The sequence below is a fragment of the Trachemys scripta genome, chromosome 8 (assembly GCF_013100865.1).
Source record: "Trachemys scripta elegans isolate TJP31775 chromosome 8, CAS_Tse_1.0, whole genome shotgun sequence".
NCBI lineage: Eukaryota > Metazoa > Chordata > Testudines > Emydidae > Trachemys > Trachemys scripta.
In genome coordinates this window covers 34,436,461-34,448,052 of record NC_048305.1, presented here as the reverse complement: position 1 = coordinate 34,448,052, position 11,592 = coordinate 34,436,461, and the positions used below count along the sequence as shown (strand labels likewise).

Below are 11,592 nucleotides of genomic sequence, written 5' to 3'. Positions count from 1 at the left end.
TATACATATCTCCTCAATATTTATTCCACTCTGTATGCATCCGAAGAAGTGGGCTGTAGTCCACGAAAGCTTATGCTCTAATAAATTTGTTAGTCTCTAAGGTGCCATAAGTACTCCTGTTCTTTTATATTTGACATGCTAATTCAAAGTCTAATATGTTAAACTACGTGTAAATTTTCTCCTTAAAAATTAGAGCTACTAAATACACACACAACTTCCATTAAGGAATATTATAACCCTAAGTCTTTAAGGATTGATATACATGTTATGGCACAAATGTTTATGTAATCTACATATGTCACCAAAAACCATTTAATAAAGGTTTAAATTTACAAAAGGGTATAAAGCCTCTGAAGTTCGTTTGCACTCTTGAAAATAATTCTTAATAAGTTTAATAAAAACCCTAGTCTCTAGTTGAGACTCTGTACCAAATTTCAGACAGCAATAAAACACAAACATGAGCACATAAAAAAAGATTGTAATGAAAGTGTTGATTAATTTGACTCTAATAGTACTAATATGCAACACCAAAATAAACTGACACTAAGTACTGTACACGTTTTGAAAATTAGACAAAAGCGTCCATGTCTATCTTTTATGTTCCACATCCATGTTGCCTCACCTTGTGAAGTGAGTGGACAAGAATAAATCCACACAGGTTTATTTCAGCTGTTTACTAAACCATTTATTCTAGCCACAATTTACTTGTTCCATTTCCAATATGAACAAAAGTCATAACTGTATCTCCAATGCAATTTTTGTACTTTTATGTTCTTTGTTCAAACTCTGTTTTACTAGTCACAGTAATAATCCATGAACTACAGACATATGCACATTCTTCTTCCTACATTTGTTTCCAGCAACAGAATACCACTGTTAAAAGTTATTCTGTGTAAGGAAACTGGCTCTTTCTATGGAAGACTGAAAGTATAGTCTGTGGACTTAAAAAGGACTCCAACTTAATTTAAAAAAAACAAACAAAAAAAAACCACTTTTAGTAACAGTTAACACTACAGTTTCTGTAACGAGGATTAAAGGAAACATAGGAAAATGTGATAAAGTCACAAAAACAGGCAGGAGAATTAGGAGCAGATGAAGTACAAAAAAAATAACTGGTTTACATGTTAAAAAGCTTTGCAAGTCCTCTTCTCAAATGCTAATTTTAGCGCATCTGTCTCTATATACACACACACCCCGCCCCCAAATATAATTAACAGAACTTATTGTAATATAAAGCCGGATCCTACAATCCTTAAAAAGTTATCTATAATGGAGGTGTAATTTCTCTTAATAGGAGGCAGGTTTCATTTCTGCAGGGAGCCAAAAATCCAGGCTGTGTGTTTTTAGGATTGTAAACAGATGCAATAGACTGAAGTTTGTTCAGTTTGAAAGTTACCTGTTCTAACTTATGAATGATCAATACAGTTAATACATTTACAGCAATCTCTATTTTTTCTTTAGTTTAAGCAGAAGCACATTATAATTAATTTCAACTAAACAAAGCTGACTTTTTGTAATTGTTGTCCAATCTTTTATTCTAGAGGGTATGGCTTGAAAAATAAACCCAGTACCTAGAAGCCTGAGGATTAAGTTTGCTATATTTAAATTGCATTAGTTTAAAATCAATCCAATCACTGATTTTAATCTTGTTTTGCATTTATAATTTTTAATTTTCTAAGGAAAGGTTGATTTTCATTCATGGTAACCATTAAAACATGTTGTTGCACTTGTTTAGTTTGCAAATCTAAAGCCTTTACACTAAATTTGGTATGGTTTGCTAAACAGGAGGGATACACTATATCAATACAAATGTATGGTTAAGCTATACCATTGCTTAAATAAATTTGTTTATATTCTTAATTTTTACATTTTGAATATGTCACAAAATGATGAAAGATGCATTTCTTATTTATAGTTTATTACTTTACTTGAGATTGCATTAAGCTGCATGTGGATGAAAAGCAGAAATTAAAAGTGCACAAAACAGCATTTTAAAATTGTTTATTAGTTTAATAAATCTACTTCAATTGTGCTGCAAACACGAAAATTTATCAAAACATGTTTTGCATTTAAAACTGATTTATTAAACCAAAAGGGAGAATATTCTCTGTAGTTAGTGAACTGAACGGATTGTTTCTGGTCACCAAACCCTTCCATTGTAGAACTAGCAGAATTCAGCCTCTCTCACCTTGTTTTTACTGAGATTGGAAGAGGAAAATAAGCGTTCCTACTTTTTCAACTCTCAACCGATTTCTCAACTCTGAACTAATAATTGAACGGAACTACTTGAATAAATTAAAAAAATATTCCGTATCTGCAGAAGTGGCTACTTCTGTCAAAACACAGTATAACACTTCAACAAATTCTGGTTCTAGTTGCTTAGCCAGTGACTTCAACCAATTCAGTTGTTTTACTTTCTTTAACACTTCAGTGCCAGATATATACTGCTTAATTTTATTTAATTTAAATTATTTTAACAGATCATAGTAAGTTTAGGTCTTAACATAGGTTGCCAATTTCAAAAGTTTTTTTAAATTAATTTTAATAAAAATAGTTTAAATAGAAAATTGATTTTAATGTATTTTAATCATCTATTTTTATCCATTCTGTCTCCACAGACACAACAGGTTGCAGGATCAGAGCCATAGTTTGAGACCTGGAAATGCTACATAGCAGATAACTGCATCAGAAAACAGCGTCTCAATTGTTGTAAAAGAAGTTCTATTGTTTACTTTATCACACACAAAAAAATAAGTTACGTCAAATCAATGTTAAAAAATAAACTTTAGCTTAAAGTTAAGAAAGTTTCAAGACAGCATGGATGCGAAGACAAAATAGCTCTTTGTCCAAAAATAAGATGCCTGCTTCCAATGTAACATTTAGGGGTTTTTTTAAACCGAGGCATACATTTTTGTTGTACTGAAGTATGCAAATGAGGGGACAACCAGAAAATCATTATTTACCCCTTTTTTTTGTAAACAAAGGCTTTACTAAAAACAAAACAGCAATCCTAGGGGAAAAAAAACAGATTTAAAAAAATGAAGAGGCTGAGCTAAAGAAAAAGAAACGGGCACAAGAATTATTTTTAAAAGTTGAAAATAGGGAAATACAGGTAAGAGATATTATTTAAAATGTAACCGAGTCAGATTCATCGTATGAACAAGTGAGCCTATGTAACCACATTACCTTATCAGAGCTATCCTTGTGCCTCTCCCCTTTTTCAATCCTGTTTGTTAAATCCAATCCGTATAGAACCATAGAAATACAGGACCCCTCCAGCTCTAGAGAGGTCATCTAGCCCACTGAGGCAGGACCCCAAAAGATGTTTGTCCAAACTATTCTTAAAAGCCTGCCATGATAGGGATTCCACAACCTCCATGGGAAGCGTATTCCGCTACTTAACTGTCTAGTTAGAAAGTTTTTCCTAAAACACCTAACCCAAATCTCCCTTGCTGCAGATTAAGCCAATTACTACTACTGCTATCCTCAATGGACATGGAAAACAATTGATCACCATCCTTTTTACACAGCCTTTCATATGTTTGAAGACTTACCAGGTTCACTCTCCTATCCCCAGACCGTCTTTTCTCAAGACTAAACACACCGAGTTCTTTTAAATTTTCCTCATAGTTGAGGTTTCCTAAAACTTTCATCATTTTTGTTGCTCTCCTCTGGACTCTCTTCAATTTGTCCACATCATTCCTGAAGCATGGCACCCTGAACTAGAAACAATATTCCAGCTAAGGCAGTGGTTCCCAAACTGGGGTTCGTTAAATGTTACAGGGGGTTCTCGGGGGAAAATTCCCTAACAGGGGAGAGAGCTGTCCCTAGGAACCCCGAGCAGCAGGGGGCCAGCAGCCTGGAGTCCCTGGACTGCCAAAAGCTAAGCAGATCAAAGCAAGCATATCTATCACACTGACGAGATTTAAACTTCAAGATTACTTATAAGAAATGGAAAGGGAGGTTGATATTTTTTGCTGTTTTTAAAATTAAATAGGCAGCTAGTACTGTTTTTAAAATTATGAAGAACAAGTATAAGTTTTGTTGTAACGTGCATTGTTTGCCTGGACTGTTCAAGCCCTGAACGCTTGTGTAGAAGGAACTCCGAGTTGGCTTCTTAAATACCTTCATGCTGTTTCACATCTGATATTCTATGTTTTATCAAGGACTATCAGGGTTGGAAGGGACCTCAGGAGGTCATCTAGTCCAATCCCCTGTTCAAGGCAGGGCCAATCCCCAACTAAATCATCCCAGCCAGGGCTTTGTCAAGTCGGGCCTTAAAAACCCTTAATGAAGGAGATTCCACCACCTCCCTAGGAAACCCATTCCAGTGCTTCACCACCACCCTCCTAGTGAAAAACTTTTCCCCAATATCCAATCTAAACCTCCCCTACTGCAATCTGAGACCATTACTCCTTGTTGTCATCTGGTACCACTGAGAACAGTCTAGATCCATCCTCTTTGGAACCCCCCTTCAGGTAGTTGAAAGCAGCTATCAAATCCCCCTTCATTCTTCTTTTCTGCAGACTAAATAATCCCGGTTCCCTCAGCCTCTCCTCATAAATCATGTGCTCCAGCCCCCTAATCATTTTTGTTGCCCTGCACTGGACTCTCTCCAATTTTTCCACAACCTTCTTGTAGTGTGGGGCCCAAAACTGCACACAGTACTCCAGATGAGGCCTCACCAATGCCGAACAGAGGGGAATGATCACGTCCCTCGATCTGCTGGCAATGCTCCTACTTATACAACCCAAAATGCCATTAGGCTTCTTGGCAACAAGGGTAGGAGCCTTGCCTTATAAGAGGCTTATTCAAAGTGATACAGGATACAAAAGTGAGATCTTGGAAGAAAGTTGCCATTTTCATAATGTAATCAAAATACTGTAATGATAAATAATAATAGTGTGTAATAAGTATGTTATAAAAGCAATGATCTTGAAATATAAATTTTGTTTTTATAATTTATACTCAGGTAAAGGAGAAAATCCCTGAACATATTCATTTTTAGGAGGGGGTTTGCGAGACTTGACATTTTAGTGAAGGGGTTCACAGGCTGTTAAAGTTTGGGAACCACTGAGCTAAGGCCTCACCAGTGCTGAGTAGAGCGGATATTACCTCCCATGTGTCACATGACACTTCTGTTAATACACTCCAGAATTATATTAGCCATTCTCACAATTGCATCACTCTGTTGGCGGACATTCAATTTGTGATCCATTATAACCCCCAGATTCTTTTCTGCAGTACTACTCCCTAGCCAGTTATTCCCCATTTTGGATCTCCACTGTGCTTTTTCCTTCCTAAATGTAGTACTTTGCACTTGTCTTTATTGAATTTCATCTTGTGGATTACAGAACAATTCTCCAATTTATTAAAGTCCCTCCCAGCTTGGTGTCACCTGTAAATTTTATAAGTATACTCTCCACTCCATTATCCAAGTCATTAATGAAAACATTGAATAGTACCTGACCCAGTATAGACCCTTGCGGGACCCCACTACAGACTGATAGCAAACCATGATAACTACTTGGAGTATGTGTTTTCAGAGTTATAATAATTTATAATAATTTCATCTAGGTCACAGTCTCATAAGCAAACTAGGGAGATATCATGTAGGACAGTGTCAAAAGCCATACTAAAAATAAAGATATATCATGTCTACTGCTTCCCCCTTATTCACTAGGCCAGCGACCCTGTCAAAAAGGGAAATAAGATTGGTTTGGCATAATTTGTTCATAACAAATCCATGTTGGCTATTATTTATTATCCTCTAGGTGCTTACAAGTGTACCTTATGATGAATTTCATCAGGCCCTGCCAACTTGAATATATCTAAATATTCTTTAGTCTGTTCTTTCCCTTTTCTATAATGTGTTCCTTCCCCCTTGCTGTTAATATTAATTTACGGCTTGTCTTAAACAAAAGGCCCTGACCCTGCAATGAAATACATTCAAACAAATTTTTGCACTCAAGGGGAGCCTAACATGAGACTCCGCTCAGGAGCGTGAGTAAGCTTGTGCATGTGCCATTGCAGGATGGGGACCTTTAAGCTCACTGTAACAGAGACCATTATTACTACGTGCTTATACAGCACTTTACCACAATGAGGTCCTAATCTTGATTAGGGTCTCTATACACTACAGTTATACAAAGAATTTATAACAAGAATTTTGAAAGTGAGATGGAAGATTTTAAACAAGTAAATAACAGTTGCTGTTATTTAAAAACAATACCTAGACCGTACAATGCATCACAGGGATTTTCAAATTGGGGGTTGTGAACCCGCAGGGCGTCGTGAGGTTATTACGTTGGGGGTCACAAGCTGTCAGCCTCCATACCAAACCCCACTTTGCCTCCAGCATTTATAATCATGTTAAATGTAAAAAAAAATCGTTTTTAGTTTATAAGGGGTGGTCACACAGAGGCTTGTTGTGTGAAATGGGTCACAATACAAAAGTCTGAGAACGACTGAATCAGAAACAGTCACCCATAGATGGAGCAAGTCACAAGTAGCAGTATAATACAAACATCCCAACCTAACCTCTCGTGCACACCAGGATATAGAAGCTAAGCAAAAACTGCATACGTACAGATAGTTCTGTAATTAGACCAAAATATTTTCTTTCCTGATGAGATCAAAATGCTGTTTGTGAACTTGCTGGCACATATTTTACTTGCAGAGAAGACAACTTGATGGGTCATTCAAGTTTTACTGCTGAAACCAAAAACCTCTTTATTTAAATTAAGATGACAGCATAATACATGTGCGAAAACTGAGAAAGCACAGAAATACTATGAAGCATTTATACTTATTTCTAAGAATTATTTATTTGTTGCCATGTGCTGATCAGAGGACTAATCAAGAAGTCAATTATCATAGAGGCAAGCAGCACAGGAATAGATACATAAAGACTACATGGAGATCAATTCCTTATGAGTTTGGTTGCAGCAGTCTCTCTTCCCACATCAGTGGCAGATCTAACCAAAGCTCTATTAGATGGGACCTTACCCAGTCCCCATCTTTCTCCTTTACATCATCTCAATAGCACTTTTTATTTGTATGAAAACAGCAAGAGAGGAAATCTATCAGTTCCTGATTTTCTCCTGTTAATGAATTTTTAGAAATGAGTTCAGCATGATTCCCTAATTCATTCTGGGGTATCTGAAAGTTCATCCTATTTTTTTATGATGCAGATATTCCTGATAAAACTAGGGAACAGAAAAAGTTATAGGCAGGATCTGTTTAGTAAGTACTTACTCTTGCAACATTTAGTCTTGGAATGCCTGTAGTATCCCAGTTATTTCCACATCACAACTAACTGAAAGCTCTTCAAGTATGGAATACTCTGCAGATGAACTCTTCAAAAAAATAAAGACCCTGTTATAAACAGAGTCCCTATTTAAAAGAGACCATACTGTAGTTTCAGAATTTGTTGTTCATACCTTCCCCTTCTAAAATATCCTATTATCACCTTATATAAAAAGTGTGGATATGTAGTCATGACTGAACAGATGCATTCAAAAGGGTCAACTCCCATTAACCTATGTTGCAATTATTGAGTCAACATTTAGATACATGGTATCAGAGGGGTAGCCATGTTAGTCTGTATCCACAAAAACAACAAGGAGTCCGATGGCACCTTAAAGACTAACAGATTTATTTGGGCATAAGCTTTCGTGGGTAAAAAAAAATAAAACACTTCTTGAGATGCATGGACATCAAGGGTAAAAAAAAAAAAAAAAAAAAAAAAAAAACTTTTTCAGATGCATGTGTCCATGCATCTGAAGTGGGTTTTTTACCCACAAAAGCTTATGCCCAAATAAATCTGTTAGTCTTTAAGGTGCCACCGGACTCCTCGTTGTTTAGATACATGGAGTATTATTCTAAAAATAGAGCAGACTTTAATAAATTGTAAAAAGAAAAAGATTAAGACAAGTATGTGCATTGCAATTTTCACACAGTACAAGGTTTCAACATCTGGGAGACAGATGAATATTTTTCTTCTGATGCTTTTGTAAATAAAGGTAAGGTGCTCAGCTACCAATGATGGGTAACCCTATTAAACAAAGAATACTAAGTCTCCTAGATGTGAGCCGCTTATCTCATTCTGGATGGGAAAACAAGACCCCTTATGGTTCCCTGAACTTCATGAAACTCGAGAATTCTTTAAACCAAAGTATTTTTTAAAAATTTAAATATAGCTAAAGACCATTAAACAATAAGCTTTTACTACTTTCTGTATTTAGGGCACTATCAGGTAGTTTCTAGCCCAAACTGTATGCTTTGTAAAGCAAATAAACATTTAAATGGGACATTCGACTTTTTTTTAAGTCATATTTCTGTCTGAGGAGTTTTAACCTAAAGTTAAAAGTAATAGGTATGTAGCTATAACTCAAAGCTTTTTAATCTCTCTTTTTTTCCTGTTTTATGCATTTAACAGCATTTTGTATGTAGTCACTTAGGCCCTGTGCATGAAGTTAAAACATGTAGATGTCTGCTAAATCAGGGCCCTAGTTCCCTATTTGTCTGGCTCTCTCTAGTGGCAACTTTTGTTCTAAAAAAGAAAATGCAACTGTAGAACCACAAAAAGGGGGGGGGGGGGGCACTGAGGGAATATGTATAACACTTACACTAGTTTCAGCTCACTTTTTGAAGTTCACTACATTTCAAGTTAATGGTATTCTATTAAAAGAACGTTATTTATAATTTTAAGTGTAATTTAAAAGTTTCTTTTTCTGAGCCCAGGAGGCAAAGATTTAAACATGCCTGTGCAGTACTTGCAGCACACAGATGGTTCAAATTCCATGAAAGTGAAACAAAGTAGAAAGATATGTTTTTAAAGTTATTTTCTCTCTGCCTTTGGCCAGGATAGACAGCACCATCTCTAGAAGTCCTCAGGAGCAACAGCCTTCAGAGATGCTATTAACAGAAGGTACATATATTAATGTGCTGTTTAGCCTCAGAATGTGTGTTTATGAAGCCAGCTGCTTACCCCACATCTATGTGACCAAGAAGAACAAAAACTTCACCTGCGGCATGTGCACATCCACCTGAGGCCACAGTTTATATGCTTAAACACCAGCGTTCCTGAGTCACCAACCGGTCCCAGGATCTGAACACAGGCCAGGTACCTACAGCAACTAGAAGCAAGTTCACCACGTGGTACGGGGCTGGGTGATCCAAGCGTGGTGAAAGAGGCTAGAGAAGAGTGAGTGCACTGAACTGCAGCGGAAGGGGACCAGCAGGATGCTGCGTGTCTGAGAACCATAGTGAAGAATTATGTGGGGGGAGAGCAGGCAGCCCCTACAGCGGACAGAAAACAGGAGCGAGGCACGCACTCACTGATCTGGGGTCATCAGAGTCAGGGAGTTCGCACAGTACAGCAGGGTCTGTGCCTGGGGACGGGCGAAGGGGAAGTTCACGGTGCAATACGATCGGGGCCAGGCAGAGCGTGCCTCGTACGGTATGCGGTAGGGAGGCCCCGCGAGATGATCCATGCTTGGGAACGCGCTGCGCTGTACAGCGGAGGAGGCACTGTGACCGGCCCAGGGAAGCACCGGTAGCACGGCATGGGCGAAAAGGAAGATAGGGCCCACACGGCTCACTAAGGGGGGAGGGTAGGGCGCAGTACTCCGAGCCGGAGGGAGGGGGCGCGCGCCACAAGGCACAACAATGGAGGAAGCCAGGCCCGCACGAGCCAGGGCCGCAGCGCGGCGCAGGGGCGGCCCGGACGGGGGACGTAGTACTGTTCCCCCAGCCGAAGTCTCCGCTTGGCTCTCGCACGCGCACTGCTGTCCCGAGGGACCGGCTGAAGACCCGCTTTTGTCACCATCAGGCCCCACACCACGGGGGACACACACCCGCCCATAAGCTTCGGCCACTGAGCTTGTCACCGCCTCCCGTAGGGCCCGGCCTACCCGTTCCGGTTACCAATGGTCCAGGCCCCCGTCGCTGCTCTCACGCTGTGGGAGAGAAGAAACAGCCAACACCAGCTCCTAACATGGCGGCGAAAGCGGATCCCAGCCCCGCGCCTACCTCAGGCCCGCGATAGCGTCTCCGTCCGCCGTCGCACCACCACCAACGGCTCCAGCCAGGGGGAGGTGGCTGTAGCCCGTGCGCGAGCCTCACACCTCTCGCGATACCCCCACAAACAAACACTTCTCACTGCGCTCTCGCGAGATAACTACTACCGCTCCGCGCGCACACACTCGGTTACTTCTCCGAGATTTAGCGAATTCCCACCGTGTTGCTGCCTCTGAGATGTCGCGAGGCTACCTACATGCGCCCGCAACCTGTTGCCGTCTCATCGAGATCTCGCGGGAGCCCTTATTCTCCCGCGCATACTGCCGCCACGCCACAGCTCTTGTTCTCTTGGAGAACTCTCGCGATAGCTAGTCGTTGCCTCTGCCCGAACGCGCTTTCTCTCTCGAGATCAGCGCGGAGGATGAATTCAATTAGGCAGGGGCGAGCTACGGCCCTGTGCCCAGCTCCTCCCCTGACGTGTCCCGGACTGTCACCAGCACGTGCCCGTGCCCATGCCCAGCCTTCCGTCCCCCTCCCCCACCTAGTCCCCTCACAGGGCCCTGTCACCAGCCCAGGCCTGTGTCAAGCCCACCTCGCTCTCACCTCTGCCTGCTAACCTCATGGGCCTGTCACCAGCACAGGCCTGCCCCCCCCCTCCTTCATGGGCCCCTGACTATCACCAGCACTAGGCCTATGCCCAGCCTGCCCCCTGCATCTCAACCTACTCCCCTCACGGGCCCCTGCCCCACTCAGACTGCAACAAGGCCTTTGCCAGGAAGTTAGCACCAGTGATCTATCATACCAGGTGGTTTATTGACACAGACTGTGGACAAGGGGGCAGTGGGGAGTTCAGTAACGTCCTGACCTGCCTAGATTCACCCTGCCCCAGCATATCACAATATGCCCCTGTAGCACCCAACGCGGTACCCCAGTGACAGCCCTGGGATTTTGAAAACTGAGGGTGTGTGAAATTGCACAGAAGCCTGAGATGACAGAGGTCTGCTTGCTCCTTTGTCAGATGCTTGCTTCCTGACCTTGTTAGATTATATGCAGACCACACGGTCAGATGCCTATCAGGCTCTTGTAAGGCCACAATTAGTGACACAGGAACATGTCCTCTCCTGCTGGCTTCCACTCCTGTATATCATTGCCTACCTCAGATAGGTTTTCTAATCCATGAATCAAGCACTTAGAACTGACACTGGACTAGAAAGTGAAAGCCATTCAGCACTCAGCAATGCTAGGCAACAGCACAGGACAGAAATGAAAAAGAATACTGGCTCCAACCGAATTTGCCCAGGTACTTTAATTACCCAAGCTAGAATTTGGTCAGTATAATGATACTAATGCACTTCAAGTTTCTGTCCTGGCTAGTTAAGACCTGCAGTTTGTATAGCTCCTTAGCTCAGGCTTCTTTCAACTGTTGTCATTGCAATCATACTCTTTCACCCTGAATCTAAACTGACTGCTTTATCCAATGGAAAAAAGATGTTACTGTCCCCAAAATGTTTGAGGCAACAGGCACTCCGTGCATACTAGGTTTGTTACAAGCCTTTGGTGTAGATTAGA

The 11,592-nt window shown here is 40.8% G+C and overlaps 1 protein-coding gene across 2 annotated transcripts in view; it reads right to left on the bottom strand.

Annotated features, from left to right (window-relative positions):
- Positions 1–10,192, bottom strand: part of MATR3 (matrin 3) — a 46,476-nt gene extending 36,284 nt beyond the window's left edge. Inside the window, exon 1 of one of the 2 annotated variants that reach the window (XM_034780472.1) lies at positions 10,036–10,192. The gene's annotated coding sequence lies outside the window, so the exon portion shown is untranslated. Of the gene's footprint in view, positions 1–9,930; positions 10,012–10,035 lie in introns of those variants that run through there. The other variant, XM_034780473.1, reaches the window with a different exon arrangement.
- Positions 10,193–11,592: the final 1,400 nt, after the last annotated feature.